Genomic DNA, 26,203 nt, shown 5'->3' with positions numbered 1-26,203 from the left:
AAGGGTCGAAGACTATTACCTACCAAGGTAGGTGGGAATTCAACTTATCTACCAGCTTTCTATGGTAACTAACATGGACTCAACCATTATTATTCAACATTCCAATCTGTACAATTTACTGTGTATATGCATATTTTTCTTAAACAGTTTTTGCAACTATGCCACTCTCACTATATATACTAATGATCTAGAAACTTGACTAGTAGGGTTAGTTAAAAGCATTAACAACTTTTTTATAAGGAAAAGCCTTACCTCCATTCGCATTTTTCTAGAACTGATGGTATAGGCATTTACCTTGTCCACCAAACACAGTCTCTAGGCTTGTACATACTACTTGACCTGTTACAAGCTAGGAATGCACAACCCTATACAATTCATATAACTATATTTTACACAATTACATCTTCACAATAAATACATAGATACCTATTCAAATATCTAATCAATTTTCTCAACCATATTTACTAAACAGTAATTTATAATGATCAAAATACTTATCTAATATTTTCCTAGGAATGTACAAAGGTCTCTCATGGTCCTCCCAACTATAAGCTAGCTTTCATAGCTATCTACCCCCAGGCTCTACTTCTCCCTATCAAAGAAACAATCCAAGAAATTTTCAACGTATTTTCACCTGAACCCTTAAACAAATGTCCTATATTATTTTACTTAGGTTCAAATCATTATTTAACTTCCACTAGTTACATTAGGAATGATTATCTTTCTCTCCCACAAAATTCCTATACAAAACCAACTGCATGGCATTTATCTCTAACCCTGTTTTTTTTCTTTGGTCTGTCCTTTCCTTTTCAAATAAATCCTAGCAAAAGGATAAATTTTTCCTTCTTATGTTTTTTCACCCTTCTTAGGCATAACCAATTCCAATTGTTTCCCTGATAGTTAGGAGTTAAGTTCCACATGAAAACCTTTAACACATTACCAGGAACGTTAACAACAAAAAATAATTTCTTTTTAATAAATAAAAAGTAGATATTTACATCAACGAGTCATCTCTATATTTTTTAACTTTCCGAGTCATAATTAAATAATAAGAGCCATGAATTATTATCGAGGGGTGTTACATCTCTCATCCCCTTAAAAGGGACATCATCCTTGATGTTTTAGATCCCATTCTTCTTTGGAATAACATAAGGAAAGAATATCTCACTTTTTGTTCCATTTCTTAGGTGGCCTCTTGAGGCCCAAAGTGCTTCCATTATACTTTAACTTGAAAATGGTTATATTTTGAAGATTATTTTCCCTTCGATCCAAAATATGTAAAGGTTCAACATGGAACTCTCCTTCTAGTTTCACGTGTACAACATTAAAATTAATTACGTGATTAGGATCAAATATATGTTTCTTCAACAAAGACAGATGAAATACATTATGAGTTTTAACATGACTTGTTAAAGCTAATTGGTAGGCCACTAGCCCACTCTGGACAGTATCTCAAATGGACCGCAAAACCAAGGAGCCAACTTAGAACAACTCCCTAACCTTAGGGAACTCGTTGTAATTTCAAATAAACATGTTCCCCCACTTGAAACTCTTTAGGGGTTTTTTTCAAGTAAACATAGATTTTATGTCTATCCCATGCCTCTTTTAAATTTTGTTTAATTTTTCCTACCATCTTGTGCATCTCTTGTAATGATTTTGGCCCCATTACTAATATATCCTAAATTTGACTCCAAATTAGAGGTACATGACATTTCCTCCCATGTAAAACCTCAAAGAGGCTCATTGTTAATGACTCTTGCTAATCGTTATTAAAGGCGACGATACAAATTGGATGCTTATATTTTTTTTCCATCCACATTGATGCATTAACAGTGGAAAAAAAATGGAGGAATCAACTCATAGGACCATTTTTACTAGTGGGACCTATTTTGGGAAAATGAGGCCTGAAATATTTTGGGAGTATTTTGAGGTATCAAACAGTGTTTTTTGGGGGTAAACATTTTCTTCCTAGGCATAGAACATTTTCATGTTATTCTACGCACAAAGATATCTAAAATGGTCCAAGAAACTCATCAATCAGAGTCTGTATGTGAACGTTATGCCACTCAGAAGTTTACCTTGATGTTTTCACGCCCATAATTTAGTAGGATGTTGATTCAGCTGTTGTTATTCATGGAAAATGGGCTAGCCAAGTGATTATGATTTAAAATACTCTAGAGGAATCTATCATTTGTAACTTTGGTTAAGGGTTCAGGTAGTCAAGCTTAACCACTAGTAGGCTATTAGGTTGTGTTATAACCATGACACTAGGAGGAATAGTCGTTTCATTCTTTCGAGTGCATTTGATCCAAAGGCAAGAAAAAATAGACAAGAGGGATAGGAGGTAGAGAACAGAGAGAATTTGTGCATTGTAGTAGCCCACATGTCATAAGCCATACTTATTTGTTCTTGCAGCTATATTTCTGGATAGAGAAGAGAGCAGATCGACCTCACCTTCCACCTGGGTTTTTTCTCGAAAGTGTTTCCCAAAGAATATTTTATGGTATGTGTGTGTGTGATATTTTAGTTTCCGTTTTATATTTTGTACATAATTTAATTTGCATGCATGCACTATTAACAATAATCTACAGATATTGAAATCTAATACAATTGTAATAGTGTAGAATTTCATATTTTTTAATATAATATTATCAGATCTATTGTGATGAAATATTTAGTGGAATATCCACGGAAATTTACAGATCATATTGGCATCAAAGCGAGTTTCTTTGGGTATCTTTTGGATATTTGCAAGGATCTAGATCGGTGTGGCCAAAAATTATAAAACCCTACTCATGGTCGACAAATTTTTTAATGACCCACATAATCCTATAGAGTGGGTTTCATAATTGAAAAAATAAGTAATGGATATGAATTGCAATGTAAACCTCATCATGGCAGCCATGAGAAATAAGATATGAATATTTGGAGAATATGGGGTTCAAATACAGAGGCAAAATCAGAAGGGGAATAGGGATATCAAGAATAAATAGAGAATTGACTAAAGAAAGAACTCGAAAATGATCAACCTAGTTCAAGTGTTGTGGACCAATCACAATCCCTGTTTAAAATGGAAGTGAAGGCTGATATCAATTCATACCATGGTGAGATAAATTCTCTAAGGATAAATCATTGGTTGCAAACAAATGGAAGTTTATTTTAGCATCCATCAAATTGAGGAAGAATAAAATATTTCATTTGCATAACTAAAATCAGAACATCATACACTAACTTGGTGGGATAGCCATAGGTAGACCCTGAGTCTGGAGAGGTATCCTCCAATGAATAAGCGGGGACTTCAAAACCCTCATTAACACATATATTAACCCTATTGGGTATGTAGAGGTCTAGTGTCTCTGGTGGCACTACTTCAAGTAAACGTTAGGGAAAAGTGTGCACGAGTACACCACATATTTCAGAAAAATGGACATCATGTTGGGTATCTCCCCAAAGAACCCAAATGTACTCCTCAAGTATTTAGGGAATATTCACCACAATTTATGGTACCAAGTGATGTTTTTCAATCCCAATCGGTGGACAAGGCTTCTATACAAGCACAATACCTAGAGAACATAAGCATCAAGAGAGAACAATCAAGTGGATTGAAGAAATAGGAGAAACAAGACATTTCTAAAGATGGAAAGAAGAATAAAAAAGGCGTAAATGATAAAAATAAAACATCCATCGTGCACTAGTGAAAATATCCCAGCAACCACTGCAACGTTGATGGACATATAGAGGAGAAACGTTGGAAGTTGCATCCAGAGCTAAAACTAAATAAAATAAGGAATGATAATAAGAAGAAGAATATCCTGGCCAAAGATTCAAGAAACCGAGTTGAAAGCAACTCAAACATGGATTAGAATATTGTTTGTACATCAGTGTGGAAGGTGGTGAATCTGAGTAGCCTTTAGCAATAGGAAGAGAAAGAAATGGACAAACTCTTCCATATAAATATATAGGTCAAGAAGACAAGGATTGATGCTTTGTTTAACTCAGGATCACAGGCAAATATCATTGTAGCAGATTTGGTCAACAAGTTGGGGTTGGAAGTTCATGATCACACAAACCCATATCCAATGGGACCCGTAAGAAAGGATGTCGAGCTAAAGGTAAGAAAAAACTGAAAGGTTAGATTTTCCATCAATGTTTATTTTATTGATGAAGTAGAATTAGAAGTGGTTCCCCTTGAGGTATGTGGAGTCATGTTTGGGAGTCTTTACATGTACATGTGAGATGAAATATTCATATGATGATCCAACTAGTACTAGATCATCAAGGATAGAAAATCGTTCATCAACAACATGCACAAAAGAAACTCAAAAAAATTGTTTGTAAGTGCCAACCAAGACAAGTAATTGATTAGTTCTGGTAAGAATTATGTTTTATTATTTTTAAGAGAAATTCAATTTGTAGATGAGTCAGTAAGAGGAAATGCATACCTAGAGGGGTACACTGAGAAGAATTATTGCATGCATACAGGGATGTGCTCTGAGAGAATAAATAGTTAACACCTAAGAGGGAAGTGGAGCACAAGATCCAGCTATTGGACTCCTCATTGCTAAAAATTTGGTTGTACAAAAAATTTGTTATGGCAGCAAGAGAGGCGAATAAAAGATTGTAGAAGCTACTGGAACAAGGTGTCATTCGACCGAGTACATCACCATGTCGGTCACCCATCATAATTGTGCCAAAGAAGGATGGGACTTGGGGGATGTGTATAGATTACAAGGAATTGAACAGAATCACGCTTAAGAATAGATACCCCCTTCCCAGGTTAGATTATCTATTAGATCAATTGCAGCAAGAAAAGTACTTCACCAACCTAGACTTAAAGTCTAGATATCACCAGGACTGATTCAAAGGAGAAGATACATGGAATACTACCTTCAAAACAAGGTAAGGTTTGCATGTGTTGTTAGTCATGCCATTTGGCCTATGCAATGCACTAGAAATATAGTTGTAATAATGTAAAATTTCATATTTGATATAATATTATCAGATCTGTTATGATGAACTGTCGAATGGAATATCCACGGAAATTTATGAATCGGATAAACTCTACCAAGTGTATATAGTCCCCCCATTTTGTAGGTTGGTTCATCACAAACATACATAACATAACCTCAAGAATCTGGTTAACCCTTTCAATTTCCCCATCCATCTATGGATGGTATGTAGTTTTCAAGTTTAATTGCATACCCAATTTGGTAAACAATGACCTAATCTTTGTAGATTTTTACTTGTAGATTGAAACTGCTTATGTAATATGCTACAACAAAAGACTTGAATCTACTCTACTCATCAGAGGAAACAAAAATTGATTGATGAAAACACTAAATAGAAAAGGAAGAGTTTCAATTGCACATAACACAATATTTTTTTGGGGAATGTAACTACTCAAAGCCATGATTTTCTATAATTCTTTAAACAAAGGATTTGAGAAGAAAATATAATGCTTGTTCAACTCAAACAATATTTTCACAATACAATCTATCTCACTACATCACAAACTAGATCAAGCCAACACTTAAATAAATATGATTCCTCCAAAACCCTTACTTCCTTGCACAATCCCTAAGGGAATTAGCCCATATTTTATTGGGAAAATCCATCATCACAACTGTGCAATCCATCCATAGGCCTTCCTCTGATTACATGCACCATCTATACAACTCACAAAATTATACAACTGATAGTGCATTGTCCCTGAACTCTAATCTCACTTGGGTCTTTCTCAGAAATGACATGGATGAGTTAATTATTAGTAACTTATTAGTTAACTGTTTAAGCGCTAAAGCTTCTCCCCACTGCTAGACCTCCTACTAGGTCCTCCAACAGTTGGAACTAGTTTACTTGACTTTAACTCATTTAACTGAATTAATTAATTACAACTCAAAGAACTCAAGCTCGACCCATAAAATTTAGGAATCACTCTACATGACTCTTGATATACTTCCAAATCGAATTTACTGAGCCAACTAATTCAACTTAACTTAGTTATCTATTATATGAAAATATAATTTCTATTTAATTCCTAATTTAATTGTAGAACAAATTAAGTTAGGATTTTCTTGTTGCTATTTTTGACACTCTCTCTCAACAAGAAATGGATTATATGCTACCCCGATCTTGCCTCTGTGAAACTTGAACTTTCATCTTGACAATGACTTTGTAAAAATATTTGCATCCTACTCCTCTGTACGAATGTACTCCAGCAACATGATTATCCTCTGCACACAATCTCATAGATCGTGATACCGGATGTCAATATGCTCGGACCAATCATAAAAAATTGGATTCTCAAAGAGTTTTATACAGCTATTATTGTTAAATTAAATCATCGTTGGATCCATCTTTTGACCAAACAAACCAACAAGTATCTTGCCCATCTAGATAGGCTCACAAGCTAAATCACTAACAGCCATGTACTCTGCTTATGTTGAACTAGGTCCAACTAATCTTTGCTTCTTTCTATACCAATAAAATGTTGTTGACACAATACTGAAGATTCCCCTGATGTGCTATTCTTATCGGATGGACTCCCTACCCAATCTACATCTATGAAGCCTTAAATATTCACTCACTTTGTCTTTCTGTACCAAAGAACAAACTAAGTGGTGCCTTTGAGGTATCTCAACACATGTTTGGTTTCCTTCGAATACATTTTGAATGGCTTAACCATAGCTTGACTAAGTTGGTTAACTGCATAGCACATGTCTAGTCTTATGTTCACCAAATACATGAGTGAACCCAAAAGTTGTCTATAAATATTAGCATCCACTACTTCACCTGCAGTAGCATCCTCCTTCCTCTAGCTACCAGCTAGAGGAGTCTCCATGTGGAACTTTTTCAATATCTTGTTGGCATACTTTCCCTGAGAGACAAATAGTTCCTCATCTCCTTTCCATAATTACTTACCACGAAAGTAATGCATGAGTCCCAAGTCCTTCATTTTTAACTCTCTTACAAGGTCCTCTTTACAAGACTTGATCAACTTATCATCACCTGTCAGAATCAAATAATTGACATATAAAACAATAATCAACAACTTACCTTCAACCACAATATGGTAAAGGTTCGCATCTACTTCAATTTTGGTGAACCCCAACCTGGTGAAAAATTTGTCAATCCTGGTGTAACAAACCTGAAGTGATTGTCTCAATCCATATAAATCTCACTCTAGTCTACACACATGCAACTCTCTTTTCAAGGTCTCAAATCATTCTCACTTCTCAATGTACACCTCTTCCTCATTCATGTCATTGAGGAATGTTATCTTTACATCCATATGATGTATCTTCCATCCCATTTATGTTGACAATGCTAGAATATATATTATTGATGACTACCTTGATATAGGAGAAAAATTGTCATCGTAATACATTCCCTCCACCTTAGAGAACCCTCTGGCCATAAATCCGGGCTTTTGTTTCTCCACACTACTATCTCTTGGTTGCTTTACTTTACATTTGAAATCCATTTTGAACTCACCATTGACTTATATGCTAGTCTTGGGACCACTTCCCAAATACTTTTCCTCATAATGAAGTCATACTCCTCAACCATGGAATCAACCTATATTGCTTGTTACACTGCTTTCTCGAATGAGGATGGCTCAATCTCTACACTCTCACTCATTAGAGCCATGTAGCTAGTGTACTGATATGGTGACCTCCTCTTCTTTTGTTGTGATATGGGTTCCCCCACATTCTCTCTAGCATCACACAACAATCTTTCAACCTATCTCGTGCACTTCCTTCCATCTCTAGAAGTCTCTACATGACTGGGTGCTTCCACTCTCTACTCCTCTACATGTGGTTGTTCCACATCATCCTGAGGTTCCTCCTTTGGAGCTAAAATATCCTCTTTTGCGTGTAACTCAAGCTCCCTCTCAAGGGAACATCTCATGGCATTCTCTTCATCTAACTTTACATCTCTTCAAACCACTACCATCCTACAAGATGGAAAGTCCACCCAACAGTTGTGAGGTGTATCAATGTACTCCACAAATATTCCCAACTTAGTTGTTGGCTCAAGCTTTTTCTGTGCATCCTTGGTAACATGACAATAGAATGATGAAGTAAACATCCTAAAGTGTGACACATCTATTTTCTTACCTGAAAAGGATTCTTCTAGTGTACTCATCATGAGAATTTGATGAGGGCTTCTATTATGAAAATAAATAGTTGTGTTGCATGCCTTATCCCACAAGTCAAAAGTGTTCAAGAATCTAGGGCAATTAGGTATGGTGTGATTATTCTTGACTTGATAAAAAAAATTGGAGTCTTTTTACAGTTATCTTGTTAGCTTAATCTTCTTCTTCGTATTATTTCATGTGTGTGTACTTCATCAAACTGCTACCAAGACACAAGAACAAGAAATAAAGATGTTGGATCTTTGCCAAGGCCAAAACCTCTCTTTTCTTGATAGGAAAACCCTTTAGTAAGTTTCTCTTATTGAAGCTTCTTATTGATCAATGCAAAACCATATACCCTTGACTAGGATGTCCTCCAAGCACAAGTCAAGTCCTTCCTTCATTCTGCACTTTGTTTTTGCCACATATACTTCCTCCTTCTGACACTTTGTTCTCCAGCACTTCGTCCTCCTTCTCTGCTACTTTTCTAGAGATAGACCTTCCTTGAGTGAGCCTTCTATAAGATATGTTCTTCTTCTATCCTTTACTCAATTAGACTTCTTATTTTTTTGACCAAATGAGATCCTTCTTGAGGTATGACTGTAATATTGTTCTACTACCCGAGTTTTTCCATGTGTGATAGGTACCCTAGAGAATTAGGGTCCTTTCACCTTCGATAGAGAGAGAGACTTCTTAGCTTGACTTGAGAGGCCTTATAGGCCTAATTTCTAACCCAAACAATGATTATTCTTGTACTATTCTCTAGCTTTTGTTATACCAACAAAGTTACCCTCTTTTCTTTGCATGTGTGACTATTTCTAACCCCAGAAACAACCCTATACCTATGCTTTTATTCCTTCTTTCTTCATTGCACTTTGGAGACCATTTAGACTTGTTTCCCTTTACTTCTTTTCAACTTCTATCTTCACTAATTTCAGATATGCTTCTTTGAAGTTGAGAGGGAGTGGACAACCTTTATATATATAGGATTGTCCCTCCTTTAGGCTTACTTGATGTCGACTTACTTTTTTTAGGCTGACTTGACTATTTATTCATTATTTTGCTACTTGAAGGTTTTTGTTGCAAGGAGGAGACTTTGACTTTACTTTGAGGTGTTTCTTTTACCTTTATACCATTTTATACATAGTGTAACATGCCCTCAAAGGGTATTACATAAATACATTGACTCTTTGACTTCCTAGAAGAACTTAAACATGTTCTTGACCTAATTCAATGAGAAAGAAACTCATTCACAAATATCACAAAAATAATTTCTCTTTTCTTGAATAAATATAAATATCAAAGATAAATTTATGAATACTAAACCTAGTTACACTTTATTCAACACTCCCTCTTAACTAGGGAGGTATTCATAAATCATTACAATGTGTTTATCTATTTTTCAATCTTGAAGAATTCACATAAGAGAAACCGGATTGGAAATCCATCTCTCCATGAGACCATGAGTTACAATGCTTGTGAGACGGGTGATTTATAAACACCTTCATCATTGTCTCTCAAGGTACATACCTAGCTGAGTGTTCACTGAGTATGAAATTCTAGGAGTATTTTTGTCTTGGGTTCCCAACCCTCAAATATTGGTCCTCTTTCCTACTCTTGTCTTGGATGCCCTACACATCCTAAAAGAGTATTGGATGCCAGATGATTACCCAATCCTCCCATTATTTCTTCCCAAGTGAAGGCAAGAATGTTGTGTCTATCTTGTGTCTACGTTTCCATTCATGGCCTTCATCTAGACTTACAATTGTAAGTCCTAGTCTAGTGCATGACACATGAAATGGAAAAACACAATTGTCACTCCTTTGTAACAGGGGTGGTCAAAAACTCTCTCTTCATGATCAGGGACATGTCAGAGCTCTCTCTTAACTAGGGACTCTTTCATTCATCAACAACTTTATCTCGATGGGTCCTTCAGCTTTTTGATCTCCTTCCTTTCTTTGGTGTCATGAAGTCTTTGTTAGAACTTCTTCTAGGTAGGGCACCATCCATCAATGACTGTCCTTCTTGGTTTGTCATGTCATTTTTTCCTTCATGGAAAGTGGCATCCTTATCATATATCAGGTTCTCTTTTTATATGGTTATTCCTTGTCATCTTGTTTATGCTTCATAATACTCTTCACATGGATGCTTCTTTGTAATTTCTTGTTCCCATGCTTTGATCTAGTATCCCTTTATGACGTTATCTTGATATTGCTTCAACATTAAATGGTGCTTTTGTTGGATGACTTCTTCATCATGACATCTTCGTAGAGTAGAATGAGCTATCTTCACCTTTGATATCTTCAAGGCCTTCATAGGTTTCAAGGGTCCTTTTGTATTTTCTTTTCTTAGTCAGAGTTCTCCTGCCTACTTTCGGGAAATTTCTTCAAAGTATTTTTTCAGATAGTGATTCTTGGTGATCATTTTGTTCTTCACGTGCTTGATATCTTTCTTCACTTTCTTCTTCTTGGATAGATTGATCAACCACTTTCTTCTCCTTGTGAGAGCACTTCTTCATTGGTTTCTTCTAGGACTAGTCAGAATGTCTTCTTTACCTGCTTCTTAGTCAGCAATCTTATTCTCATTATGTGAGTATTTTCTTTTGTTGACCTTCATTGCATTGTAGTAAATGCCTTTTAGCATGTCATTGGCGAAAGAGATTCTTTCCTACTTGATCATTTTATAGGACTATTCCCATGACTCAATAATATACAAATGATAAAATGACTAAACTTTGATGCCTACATACCTCATCTTGATTCTCATTTGATCATCTTAGCTTCATTTGGTTGCCCATGGTGTGACCATTCTTGCTTAATATTAGCTTGCCTACATATCATCCTTTTCTTGAAACCCATGAATGGTTTTCCCAATGAGACATTTGCTTTGGTTCATGAACCTTCTTTTGAATATTCCATCATAGGATCTTAAAGACCCTTTCCTTGCAAATGTTTTTTTCCTTTTGATGATGGAGGTATTCTAAGATTCTTAATCATGATCAATTTTCTTTCATTTTGGATGACATTCTATTCTAGGTATGCTCCTTCTATATGAATATCTAGAACTCTATGTACTTCATGCTTATAGATTCTATAATATGTTTCTAGCCATGCAATTTTATTCTAATCCTATATTCTCCTATCCTACTCAAAACTTTGGAATAAGAATTTAAGTAAAAAGTTTGACTTATTCATAGTATATATCGAGAGGATCTTTCTTATTTTGCTTCTATTCTTCTTCTTTCACCTCTTTATTCATGCGAGCTTCTTCCCTCTTTCTTTCATTGATGTTGTCCTTCTTAAGCTTAGGACAACTCCTTTTGTAGTGTCCATATTCTTGGTATCCATAGTATTGGATTTTGGAAATATATTTGTTGTTTGTTCTTCGTGGACCATATTTGCCAAATTTTCCATTTCTCTTGGCCATGGTAGCAAATTCTCACTCCTTTGATCCCACATATTCCTTGGCTTCGAGTCTGGTTTCCTCTATCTTCCATAGAGATCACATTTCACTTAGTATGGTAGCTTCCTTCTTGGCATATACGCTTGATGTGAAGTTGCTCCAATACTCAGGTAGAGAATTGAGTACTATAGTTGTCATTTCCTTGTTGGACATGACTTCACCTAACTCTTGAATTTGATCCCTTATCTCAAAGATCTTCATGAGTTAGGTATATATTCCTTCCTTTGATATCTTCATCTTGTACAATTAATTTCTTAAAGATGTCACTTCTCCAATTGTGGTTACCGAGAATAGCTCTACTAGCTTATCATAGATTTATTTTGATGTTTAAAAATTGGATGCATGAGGAATGAGAGAGTCCTTGATAAATTCTATTAGAATCCTTTGAGCTCTTGTCTCATCCTTATTATACTTTGCTAAGGCTTGGGTATGTTCCTTAACATGATTAGTGATATTCCCTTTGACATGTTCTAGAAGTTCATTCTCCTTGAGAAGTAAATTAGTCCTCTTCTTCCATACAAGAATGTTATTGGTACCTACCAATTTGTTGGTTTCCTTACAAAATGAAATTGATGTATATTCAGAAGGGGACATATACTTACTTGATATATTTTTAGATGTAGTGGTTTTGATTTCTCCTTGAAGACTTGATGAATTTCCTTGGTAGGATCTTGATGTTCTTCAAGTTTCCTTCTCCAAGTGGACTTGCTTGATGATGATATTTTCTTGGTAACTTGTAGATGATGTAGGTCCCTCTTTGATCTTCTCTTCTTTGTAGGTGACTTTATGTAAGACTCTTCTTGTTTCTATGTAGTCTTCCTTGATGAATGGTATATGGTAGGACTTCTTGTCCTTGAAGTGATTGAGACTTCTTGGCTTGATGCTTCAACTTTGCAGATGTCCTTCCTTGATGAGTCACCTTATGAGTGTTCTTAAGATGCCATTTCCTTGATGTGTCACCTTAGTTTTGATTCCATGTTGAAGAATCTAGCGAAATTAAGTGTGGTGTGATTATTCTTGACTTGATAAATTTTGTGGAGTCTTTTTACAATTACCTTGTTAGCGTAATCTTCTTCTTATTACTATTGCTTGTGTGTTTATTTCATCAAACTGCTACCAGAACATAAAAATAAGAACACAAGATGTTGGCTCTCTTCGAGGCCTAAAAGCTCTCTTATTTTGAGAGGAAAACCCTTTAGTAATTTTCTCTTATTGAAGCTTCTTATTTATCAATTCCAAACCCTATACCCTTGTCTAGGATGTCCTCCAAGCACAAGTCAAGTCCTTCCTTTATTTTGAACTTTGTCTCCAACACATAGACTTCCTCCTTCCGATACCTTGTTCTCCAACACTTCATCCTCCTTCCCTATTGCTTATCTAGAGATAGACCTTCCTTGAGTGAGCGTTCTATAAGATATTTTCTTATTCTACCCTTTACTCAAGTAGACGTATTCTTTTATTGACCAACCGAGATCCTTCTTGAGGTATGACTGTAATACTATTTTGTTGCCCTAGTTTTTCCACATATGATAGGTACACTAGAGAATTAAGGTCCTTTCACCTTTGATAGAGAGAGAGACTTCTTCACTTGAGTTGAGAGGCTTTGTAGGCCTAATTTATAACCCAAACAATGATGATTCTTGTATTGTTCTATAGTTGTTGTTATACCCATAGATTTACCATATTTGCTTCGCACGTGTGACTATTTCTAACCATAGAAATAGTCCTATACCTTCGGTTTTCTTCCTCCTTTCCTTTTTGCACTTTGGAGGCCCTTTAGACTTGTTTCCCTTCACTTATTTTCAGCTTATATATTCGCTAATTTCATATATGATTCATTGAAGTTGAGAGGCAGTGGAAAACCTCTATATATAGAGGATTGTCCCTCTTTTAGGCCGACTTTCTGTCTTCAGGCAAACTTGACTATTTATTCCTTATTTTGTTGCTTGAAGGATTTCCTTGAAAGGAGAATACTTTGAATTTTTTTGGAGGTATTATTTTCACCTTTATACCATTTTATACATAGTGTAACATGCCCTCAAAGGGTCTTACATTAGTACATTGGCTCTTTGACTTCCTAGAATCACTTAAACATGTGTCTAACCTATTTCAATGAGCAAGAAAGTCATTGACAAATATCATAAAAATAATTTCTCTTTTCTTGAATTATAAATACAAATATCAAAGATACATTTATGAAGACCGAACCTAGTTACACTTTCTTCAACATAAAGGTAGGCCCTGATCATGTCACATCACCTGTGTTTCTCCCACAATACTTTTGTTCTTCCTTTTAGAAACCCCATTCTACTATGGGTTATGAGTTTCTATTAACTTTCGTCGAATGCCTTCTCATGCACAAAAGCTTTCGAATTCATTCAACACATATTCTTCACCATTATCGCTTCTGAGAGATTTAACTTTCCTATCAGTATCTTTCTCGACAAGTTCTTTAAATTCACAAAACTTAGCGAACGTCTCATATTTTTCCTACATGAAGAAAATCCAACACTTACGAGAAAAATCATCAACAAATATTACATAATACATGTGCTTGGCCATGGATGTTGTTGAGAATAGTCCACACACATCTAAGTGAACTCGATCAAGGATCACTTGTACTCAACTGTCTTTGTCATGAAATCAAGGTTTGGTGTACTTCCCCGATGTACACGCTTAACATGTGTCTCTATGCTATATTGTACCCTTGGGAAGTCCTGTATAATTCTTTTTCATGATCTTCAAAGCTTAATGGTGCAAGTAACCCAATCTCATATGCCACAAATCACAATGTCTTAATTCTGCACCTTCTTTGCTTTAATCCTCACAACAACACACTCTCCTACATCTATCTTGTAGAGGTTCTTAACCTAAACCAAAATCCACTTCACCTCTCATCAGGCTATGTGATGAAGGAAAGCCTTTCCCTTACTAAATATCACATCATAGCCTCGATCCTCCAATATGGAAACTAGACTCCCTATGAAAGGTAATAGTATGAGAGGAGAGAACTAGACTCCCTATGAAAGGTAATAGTATCGATGTCAGTCATGATATATGTCCCATCATCTCCCATATCAATGTGAATATGGATGTCTTTCTCCTCCAAGTCACTGAAGAACTCCTTGTTGTCAATCATGTGGAATGAAGCCCCAATATCCAGGTACAACACAGTAGCCATCACTGATGTCACCATGAAGGCAATGAGGGTGAAATATAGTTCGAACTATGAAGCAAGAGATTCAACTGCCACTCCTTCTGAGGGCTTCTTACCAGCAATCTTGTGTGGACACTTTGTGGCATAATGTCCCAACTCATGACAAGGAAAGTATTTGACTTTCAACATGCCCTTCTTCTTGGTGCCCTAACAAAAAACTGATTTGCAATGGGATGAAGTCCCCTTCCCTTTATTTTCCTTACCAGCTAAGGCACAATTCTCCTCATCATCTTGCTTACATGACGATCCATCTCTAGTGTTCTGCCAAATCTCTTCTTCTACCAATTCAAGCCATAATTTCTCCTACTCTAGTAGCTTCTCCCTCCCATTAACCAAGTCTTGGTAGTTTTTCCCACTCATGGGAAGGCCTAGAAGTTTTAGGCTCACCAAATCGTCTTATACAATAGTAACACCAACACTTCCAAGCTCATCCCGACATTGGTCGAACTTGGTCAACTACTTCGGAATTGAGTCGCCCTTCGCTATCTTGATAATTATGAGTTTGTCTTTTAGTTCTAGCTTCCTATGGTCATTGTTGTTTTGAAACAGGTCTGTTAAGGCCTTCCACATAACCTATGGAGTTTCCTTTCCATGGATATTCGAGACAATATGATCTCTAACTCCTTCTAGGGTAATTCTTCTCGCCTTCGCCACACACTTTCTCAATTCTATTAGATCCTGTGCATCAGCTGTTGGAGGCTTAGTAATAACATTATCTATGAATTCCTTAAGCTATCTGTCTTCCAACACTTCCTCCATCCTGTCATTCCAAGCTATGTAATTCGAGTTTCCCTCTAGGGCATACTCAAGTCTCAGCCGTAGAAAGACATACTGTCACCTCCGAAGTATGAATTGCAAATTTGAATTCTCCTGCAACCAAAAACACATATTCTCCTCTTCTAAAGTGAATTCATCTAAGATAGTATGTAGATTTTTACTTATAGGTTTAAACTACTTATGAATTATGCTAGAACAAAAGCCTTGAATCTACTCTACTCATTGGTGGAAACAAAAATTGATCGATGAAAACACTAAACATAAAAGGAAGAATTTCAATCGCACATAACACAACATTTTTCTGGGAAAAGAAACTACTCAAAATCTCAACTATCTATATTACATTAACAAGAAGATCTGAAAAGAAAATACAATGTTTGTTAACCCAAACAATATCTGCACAAGTACAATCTATCTCACTACTTCACAAAATAGCTCAAGCCAAAACTTAGCCAAATTTTATGCCTAACTTCCTTGCATAATCCCTAAGGGAATTAGCCCATATTTAATTGGGAAAATACATCACTGCAACTATGCGATCCATCCATAGGCCTTCCTTTGATTGCATGCACCATTTGTGCAACACAGAAAATCATATAACTGATAGTACACTGTCCCTGAACTCTAATCTCAACTGGGTTTTTTTAGAACTGAAAAGCATGAGTTATTTATGAGTGAATTATTAGTTAACTAGCTGAGTAATGAATATTCTACCCATTGCTAGACCTCCTACTAGTTCCTCTAACAGTTGGAACTAGTTTAACTCACTTTAACTCAGTCAGACTAAATTAATAATTACTACTCAACCTGGACCACTAAAATTTAGGAATCACTCTACATGACTCTAGATAGACTTCCAACTCGAATTTACTAAACCAAATAAGTCAACATAACTTAGTTAACTATCACAAGTTGCTATGAGAATAGAATTTCAATTGAATTCCTCATTTAATTCAAGGACAAATTAAATTAGGATTTTCTTGTTGCTATTTTTAAGAATCTTTGGATCCCATTGTAGAGGCTATGACCACCCTCCAAAATTTTTCCTTAACTTCATTTTGGAGCCTCCCTACTATCCATCCTCAGCAGCATGTCTTGCACTATCAAGTACACAAGCTTGAATGGTTTTCTAGCAGATTTCTAGCCTGCGCATGATAGCTTGTTGCATCCCCCTCATAGGTTGTTTCTTCGGACTTGGTTGAGCTATAGGCTAAGGAGCTCCCTCAAGAAATTGTGCAATTCTGGAGGGGAACCAACCTTACCTCCAGAAATTGCGCAATCCTGACTAGCAGCTTGCTAGGCTCCAAAATTGTCCAATTCTTCTTGTCAACCTTCCCTGGAAAAACTACGCAATGTGGCCCAACAGGACTACTTAGCCCAGACATTCCGAAATTTTTCGCAAAAATCCATTACTCAGCACATAAATTGTACAATCGTTCTGGGCAACCAGTCCAACTACCTCCCATAAATGTGCAAATTTTCCCCTCAGTCAAGCAGGTTGTTACACGTACCATTGGGTTGACTGGTTCCACCTAGGACTGAGAAAACTTTACTTGTATGCATGGGTTGCTTTTTCTCGAAATATCAAAAAGCAACATGCAAAAAGCATCCCTAGATTTTAGGGAGCTAGTTTTAGTAGCTGGAAGTTACATGCACAGATTGTTTTAGAATCTTTCCTCCAAGTGTCATTTTTTCCTAGATTGGTAGCATGCTCGTCTGAGTGTCAAATTTATTTATTTGACAATTCAAATCTCACTTATTCACATCGATCTTGGAGCTCTGACATCCCACAGAACATCCAAGACTCTTTGACACATCCAACTCAGTTATTTACAAGTAAGTCCTCTTAACTTGTCTTTTGCAGCATTTCTGTCGCTTTTTGTGTTTTGGCTTGTGCGAGTGTTGTTTTCTTGATTTCTATTAATGCTTGTTGTTGTTGTTTTCATGGACATTAGCTTGTACTAGCACCATTTCAATTTTAATTAACATCTCACTGTGGTCGCATGCATGACATTGTTTTGCACGAACAGTCACTGATTCGGTGAGTCACTCCACTCACATGTGTGTCGTTCCATTTTCTGAATCTTTCATTCACTGTTTGCATGCATGATCATTCACTCTTGCTTACAATCAGTATCGCAATGCATTCAAAATCACATTTGCTTTTAGTTGTCGATTAGCGGGTCTGGGAAACCATTTCCCGAACTCTGCCTCACCAAGACAACATTGTGCAATCTTGAGAGGGAAGGATTTGCCTTCCTCTCAGAAAATGTGCATTTATGCCATTTATGCCTAGTGACTATCCTCCAGTATTTCATTGCGCAATTCTGAGAGGCAGTGACTGCTGGCCTAGAAAATTGTGCAATGCAGTCACTAGGCCTACAACCATTTCCAATAGAAATTGCACATTACACAATTTGAGCAACCAGCATACTAGTTTGGATTGCACGTTGTCCAATTCCAGCAGCTAACCAGCCTCCCAGCAGCCCGGACTACCTTTTGTGTAGTTGTAGTAGCCAGTCTCTTGGCCTCCTAGGAGAAATTGTGCAATCCTTCCCAGTCAATCCCCAGGTATGTTTCATGTCATTCCTCAAGTTTGATTTGGTTTTTGTTGACATATTTCTTTTCATGCATGTCGCTATGTCTCCATATCTATCAGATATTCCTCTACCTCTTAGTAGTTTAGGATGAATGGGCTCCCAGAGAGCAGGATCAAAGGACACTAACAAAAGTGTAACTGGAGCAATATCTGAGCGAGTGTCTACAAGTTTTTGATCTATGAAGACACCAAGCTGATTGTAAGATGTTTTCCGAATGCAGCTTCAAAGGAGTTACCACAGAGTTTTCTGATCATTTTTTAACCCCAGTATACAAGATGATATTTGAACAGGATCCACCCTGCATGTCGAAGGAAGTAATGGAGGCACCAATCGATGTAGGAGATTGTTATGCCTCACTGTCTGGCACCGTCATATGGATGTACAGAGTGGAGACGCCTCCGTATATTCTACCAAAGTTTGCCTTGGAAAAACGCGTCACGTAGGAAGTATCATATCACATCTCAGCAGGATTGATAGCTAGGCTACACCAAAATAAGAAGGCACCTTGGCCTGCTCTTCCATTGTGGATCAGGTTATGCAAGATACGAAATTTCAAGCACGTGGATGTCAAAGCAGAGGAGATCAAGAAATATTTGTTAAACACCCGAAGCTACAATATGTATCACCCACATTGTATTGTAAAAGATCGCTGCATGAGAGTACAGTTTCAGTGGATCCACAGGGCATGTGATTGGGTGGAGGAGGACCCATGGAGATATTGTTACAGCTTCTCCAAGCCCAATGAACCAGTCGGTATCGTTACGGAATGGTTAGCGAAGCAGCATGAAGCAGCATCCTAGAGAGCACCAGAAGTAGCAACAGTAGAGGTAAACATACCTATGCATGACAAGGGAAAGAGGAAGATTTTCAACAACATGGAGGAGGAAGAAATTTGCAAGTTCCGAGCAAACCCACTTGTTCAGAAAGTAGCTTTGGCAATAGAGGCAAAGAGGCAACAATGTGACAAGAGGAATGCAAAAAGGCAAAGATAAAAATAGAGAATGGAGGAAACAAAGAAGGAGCTTCATGAGTTGAAGGAGAAAATCCAGAAGGAACAAGAGTTGCGTATATAGGAGAAGGAAGCATAGTAGGAACAGGTACAGTAGGGGTTGCAACATGTACAGACAGATGAAACTGTGCCCATACAGGTAGTCGAGTTATCCAAACAGTGGGCATCAACAAGACAGGGTGAACCCTCATAGGAGCAGAACTTTTCTCAAGATATTGAACAAGAACTTGAGCACATGGATACATACATGGAGCAATAGGAGTTAGAGAAAGACATCAACCTCATGCCTCACCACCAAGAGGTCAATCCACTAGCTTCACCAGATCTAGAAGTGGAGCAAGTCTTGCACAACCAAGGAGACACTCAGATCCTTGGAGATAATATGGAGGAGGAGATGCACAACATTTCGTTTGATGATTCATAGCATAGAGTTGTGCAATCTCGCAGAGTGTCAACTCTGGATGATCACATATCTCCTTCACAGTTTAAGGAATGAGTGATCCTATCTGATGTGCACAAACATCCAACAACATTGGTTGATACTACCATAGAATATGCCAAAGGCACTAGCTCAAGTGGTCACTTCCTCATAGTTGCAAATGAGCGAATGGCTAAGGAATTACAAATAGCCAAGAAGTGAGGAAAAATGGTTACATCATCTGCCCGAGCAAAGTTGAAGAAGGCCATATTGGATTAAATATTGTCCCTTAACACAGTCATGCGGGCATTGTATTCCAAGTTTGGTATCGTGCATAAGGCAGTTGACCATCTCAACAGTTGATAATAGTGATGTGCTAGGAGGGCACATATATTATTGAACGTGCATGTCATTATTGATTAAATGAAAACAAGGACAATGAGATACAAGGCAACCCCACTCCACTTGCCTAAGATGGCGAATCCAGGAACAGTCGAGCTGAAGGCATGCATTCGGATTTAGATCCAGAACTATGAAGATATCCCATAGATCATCACTAGTCTATAGGCTTCCCATGCATGGGTATTTAGGAGTATGGATTTTGTTGTGCGCGCACACGTGATCCCATCTATTGGGACACTCACCTAGGAAAAGACAAAGGAATAGTTCCAACCGGAGCTGGACTCGTACTTTGATGAGTTAATGTGCATAGCCACTAGCCCATACTTGGTGATTAGTGCAGACACCATGCACAAGTATGTTTCTAGTCTGACTGCAGTCAAGACAATGATGCACATGTTATCAGATGAGTTGGACAGAGGAGCTCAGGCAGTGTACCAGAATTTTATGGAGGCAAGAGTTTGTTTCCAAAAAGATGTCACCTTAGATTACATGAACACCATCACAGACTACCAAGCTTGGCATTAGTTTGCTACTATCGACCACCATGAGGATGTCAAAGAGCTTGTCTTCTCATAGTTTTCTGAGTCACAGTGATGTCTTGCATGGCTTGCTCAAGCCTATTTTGTCTCACATGGGTACATGTGCAGATTGTATGTAATTTCTTGTCAAGTGTAAGTTCAAGTGTCGATAGTTGGATGTAACAGTCATAGAGTACATGAAGAGTCATGAGGGTAGATGAACTATCACAAAGGGGAATGTCAAGGGCCACCCCACCCTTTGCTATATATAGTCCCTCATAACTCATTGTAGAGGCTTTTGGTCAACCAAGCTTCTGATAGGAGTATCTTAGAGAGAGATTGGACAATATTGTAACGAGCCCTGGCTTCTCCACTGTGCAGAGGTAGTATATCTCTTTGGAGGAGCAGGCGATTTGTAACTGTAATGTTCCATTATCAAAACTAGTGGTTGGACATGGATGTATTGTATGATTGGAACTTACACTTCTTAATATAACAGAGCCAACATGTTTCATGCATATGTCGTATTGTATTTTAGCTATCTTGTTTACTCTAAATGATATATGTATCTATTTACTTACGCATGCATGTATGGACTATTCTGTATAATTATGTATGAATATCACTGAAATGTGTTGATTGGCTTAACCATTATTTTGGATTTATCGCTAACTTGATTTCTAGTTTGCGATGCATCTTCACTCGTGCGTTCCCTTCCAAGCCGCATTCTATCACAGATTTCCAAGGGGCACACTCACCCCACTTGTCGTGTGTTAGAATCATTCATGCACCTTCCTTGACTCACTGCAGATGTCACAACCTTGCTACCAACACGGACATCTTACTTGCCTCTGTGCGAAACCACGGTCAAGGAGATATCCTACGACCGACTGCTAGGACTCCTACACCAAATAGCCTAAGGTCTAATTGCAACTTCTTACCCGGGAGATCCCCTGATATGTTGGCGGGTCCAGCACAATCAACATTTATGGCGCTAGAAGGTGGGTTAGATGAAAATTTGTGTCCTTTCATCCTATTTTAAACCTTTGGACATCTATCATGCATATTGTTTAACTCATCCCTCCATGATGTCTTTCGTATGTCAAACCTCTCCACATGATGAGGGAGTTTTTTGATCTCTTGTCTAGATTCATGTATGATGGTGAAGGAAAAGTGGTTTGACCTGTGTTCTTACATGACTTCCTTGCCATGCTTGACGAGGAAGATGGATGTTCTAACAAATAACCCAGCCTATTGCTTGCACTTGCACTTCACGAATCCCCATGACGATGGTGCTACATCCTACCCACTGACAACATGCACTCACTTGAGAATTTCTGTAATCTCATTGAAGATACCTTCCATCATTTTGATCCAAATATCTCGACCAAAAACTGTTACAACAACAAAAGGCTCCACATTAATCGCCTATGGATTTTTGGTAGCGCTTCCTTGATTTGCAGTTTCAAGCTTCGAAAAGCCAGATGAAATTTCCTTTTCCTTGGGATAGAATTGAGTACTCTCTTACCAAATCAATTCATCCCAAGAAGAAGTTTGAGCCCAAGCCTTGCTCAACATACTTCCATGATGGAGTTGTGCAATCACAAATGGACACCGTCACTGTCACAAGTGACTTTCCGCCGTCCACTCGTCGAACAACTCCACCACTACAGAGTGATGCAGGAGAATAGGCACAAACATCTATTCAACTCTCACATCCTCCCAACATCACTTCACTTAATTTTCATGTAGATTTGGTTGTGGGTTCATCAAGTTAGCACATGACTTTTGTACCACAATCCTCGTCTTCCTACTTGGATGATCCTCTGGATATACTATCTTGTGTTCTTCCATTCCGGACTCTACACCTATTGTGAATGACAATCGAACCATCGATGGAGTTAGTGTTTCATAACCATCATGCGCTTTTGTTCATGAAGAGTATGACTAGGAGCTTGAGCATAAACACTCGATGAAGGATGACTCCTTTCTGTCTGAGCCTCCTCCATTCTTCCTTGACCTCTTTGGCGAACCTGCCATCCATGATTTCACATGTGTATCTCCATTTATGGATGAATCCATTGTTGATCACTCGGAGGACACACTGAATGTCAGTCCATCATCTGACAACAAAGAGGATAAATTATTCATTGAAAATCCACTTGGCTTTTCATATGCCTTTTCTGGAAACACAGAGGGTGAATTTGTCTACTTCTCATCTACCCCTCTATTTGATTCATCAGATCATGAGGATGCCGATGAAATCATTGATTTTGTTGATCATAGCTGTCGTGATCTATTTACTCCCATATTCGATCATGATGATGATTCTATCGTAGTTGATTTTTCGAAGCCACTAGTTTATGATGATCTATTTGACGACAAATTCGAAACCCCCAAGATGGTTGAGGCACTTTAGCCTAAGCTGATGGTTATGTTAGGCCCTCACTATCCTGAGGTTGGTTTCACTTCTGATCAAGAAATTGTTGAAACACCCAAGGCTCCTCATCACTCATATGTATGCATTGAAGATCAATCTCACACACAGATCATACTTCCTCCACTCGAACTGCATGATCCCATTGCTCAAGCATTGAAGGAATCTTACATTACAAGCACATGTGCACGACGCAAGTTGTCTTTGTTTCTTTCTTTTTCTTGCATGTCACAGTCAAGAGTATGTGTATGCTTCACAGCTACACGTAGTGTCGCACAACACCGTGACAAGTCCACGGACCACATGTCATGTATTTACATTCGCATATGTCCAGTGGACATATTGAAACATGGAGTGTGTTTGTCTTCATTGTTATATCTTTCTTATTTTCTGGTACAAACAAGTTACTCACAGACCATGCCTTCACCATAATGGGTCAACCAATGCGTAAGTGGCTGCATTGGAAGTATCACTTCACGTGATTAGGCCCATGCACCGTTAGCTTAGGAGTAGGAGTAGTGTTTGATTTTGGTTGTTTTCTTGCATTCTTGTTTGCTTACTTACCTCACACATTTTTTTGATTGCTTACTTGTTTGCTTACCTACTTTTCTTTCACATTGACTTCTACTTTCACTTTGTTTTATGTTTGTTTGTTTGTTTTGCGCTCGTAGGTTAGTTTGGCATGAAACCATGTGTGACTCTTGAAATGAGTTGGGTAAAGTACAAGAGGACTTGTACAACTATCAACATTTGGTTATTTTTTGTCCACTCTCTTATGTAAGAACTTGTTATCTTCAGCCCATGATACGTCGATGGAAAATACGTATTTTTCGAAGTGAACCTTGGTCAAAAGAAAATGCTTGCGTGATAACTAGTGGCACCTACTCTAGTCGGTTGTTTTTGGTTTAACCCTTGGAAGCTCAGTCAAGTAGAGTAAGGTGAGCGAGAAAACCTTAACAGGCACGTCAAAGGTATATAATAAACTAATTCTCTAAAGGAATAACCTCTTCTGATCTCAATAAGTTGGGATCCCTCTTCCACCTCTGAAATGAATAAGTGCTATGCACAGTTATGAAAAATAAAAAAAATAAAAAGTGAAAAATTTAAAAATGAAAAATGAATAAGGCAAAGGAAGAGAAAAGCTTCATGTGCAGGGAGGTGATGAAAGTAACTCTGCCGAGGTATTGACTAGGCTCACTAGTAGCAGAGCGATTCTTGTGTTCCTGTGTGACTCCACCAGGGTACTGTCCAGGCCTACTAGTAGTGGAGCAATACCAGAGATGAAACTAAGACTTTGATGACTATACTGCTTATGCACCAATATACCCCTCAACCACAATAAAAACAACTGCGTTGTCTTGGCTTGGAATGTGTGTCGAATGACCAAGATCTTGGCAGATGCTACATCTCACAATCAAGAAAGTGTGGAAACCAAGACGAACTAAGAATTGACCAATACTTCTAAAGGTGTTCATTTTTCTTTTCACAAACAAAGTCCATTCAAAGACCTAAAGTTCTACCAGTGTGCCAACAAGTGTTGTAGTGGCTACAAGCACCCCCAAATAATTTTACTTAGCTTTGTTTTGGAGCCTCTTTACCAACCACCCTCAGCAACATGTCTTACACTGTCAAGTACACAAGCTTAAATGGTTTTCTAGTAGATTTCCAGCCTCTGCATGATAGTTTGTTGCATCCCCCTCACAGGTTGTTTCTCCAGACTTAGTCAAGTTGTAGGCTAAGAAAATCAATCAAGAAATTGTGCAATTCTGGAGGGGAACCAACCTTCCCTCCAAAAATTGCGCAATCCTGACTGGAAGCCTGCTGGGCTCCAGAATTGAGCAATTATTCCATCAACCTTCCATAGAAAAATTGTGCAATATGGCCCAACAAGACTACTTAGCCCAAAAATTGTGCAATTCTGGGCAGCAGTCAACTGCTCAACCTATAAATTGCACAACCCTTCTCGACAGGTAGCCCAACTCCCTTCCAAAAATGCGCAAATTATCCCCTTCATCAAGCAGGCTGTTGCATGTGCCATTAGGTTGACCGATTCCACCCGGGACTGAGAAAACTTGACTTTCATGCATGGGTTTCTTTTTCCCATAATAGCAAAAATAAACATGCAAAAAGAATCCCTAGATTTTAGGGAGCTATTTTTAGCAGTTGGAGGTTACATGCGAAGATGGTTTTAGAATATTTCCTCCAAGTGTCACTTTTTCCTAGATTTGTGGCATGCACGTCTGAGCATCAAACTTATTTATTTTCACTTCAGAGCTCACTTATTCACATTGATATTGGAGCTATAACATCCCATAACACATCGAGGAGTGCTCAACACATCCAGCTCAACTATTTACGGGTAAGTCATCTTAACTTGTCTTTTCCAGCATTTGTCACTTTTTGTGTTTTGGCTTGTGTGAGTGTTGTTTTCTTGATTTCGTTGAACACTTTCTATCATTTGCATCCATATTAGCTTGTACTAGCACCGTTTTAGTTTTCATTAGCATCTCACTATTGTTGCATGCATGACACTATTTTGTACAAACGGTTGTTGATTCAACGACTCACTTCATTCACATGCATGTTGTCCCATTTTCTAAATCTTTCATTCACTGTTTGCATGCACGATCATTCACTCTTTCTTACACTCAATATCACCATGCATTCACATTCACATTTTCTTTTAGTTTCCCATCAACGGGTCTTGGCACCTTGGCCTTGACTCTGCCTCACCAAGACAACATTGTTCAATCCTGAGAGGGAAGGTTATTCCTTCCTCTCAGAAAATACACATTTATGCCCAATGACTATCCTTCAGTCTTACACTGCACAATTCTGAGAGGCAGAGACTTCTGGCCCAGAAAATTGGGTAATGTAGTCACTAGGCCTACAACCATTGCCATCATAAATTGCACATTGGCCAATTCTAGTAGCTAGCAGGCTAGTCTTGAGTGCGCATTGCACAATTTCGGTAGCCAACTAGCTTCCCAAAAGCCCGAACTACATTTTGTGAAGTTCTAATATCCAGTCTCCTGACCTCCTAGGAAAAATTATCTAATCCTTTCTAGTCAATCCCCAGGTATGTTGCATTTCTTTCCTCAAGTTTGCTTTGGTTTTGGATGACAAATTTATTACCATGTATATCACTATGTTCCAGATCTAGCAGGTGTTCATCCGCCTCCCAATAGTTCAAGATCAATGGCCTCCAAGAGAGTAGGATCAAAGG

This window comes from Pinus tabuliformis, chromosome 6, assembly GCF_031772625.1.
Source record: "Pinus tabuliformis cultivar Carrire ecotype Pingquan chromosome 6, CPIR1, whole genome shotgun sequence".
In the NCBI taxonomy this organism is placed as follows: Eukaryota; Viridiplantae; Streptophyta; class Pinopsida; order Pinales; family Pinaceae; genus Pinus; species Pinus tabuliformis.
Note: the sequence above shows the minus strand (reverse complement) of the source record.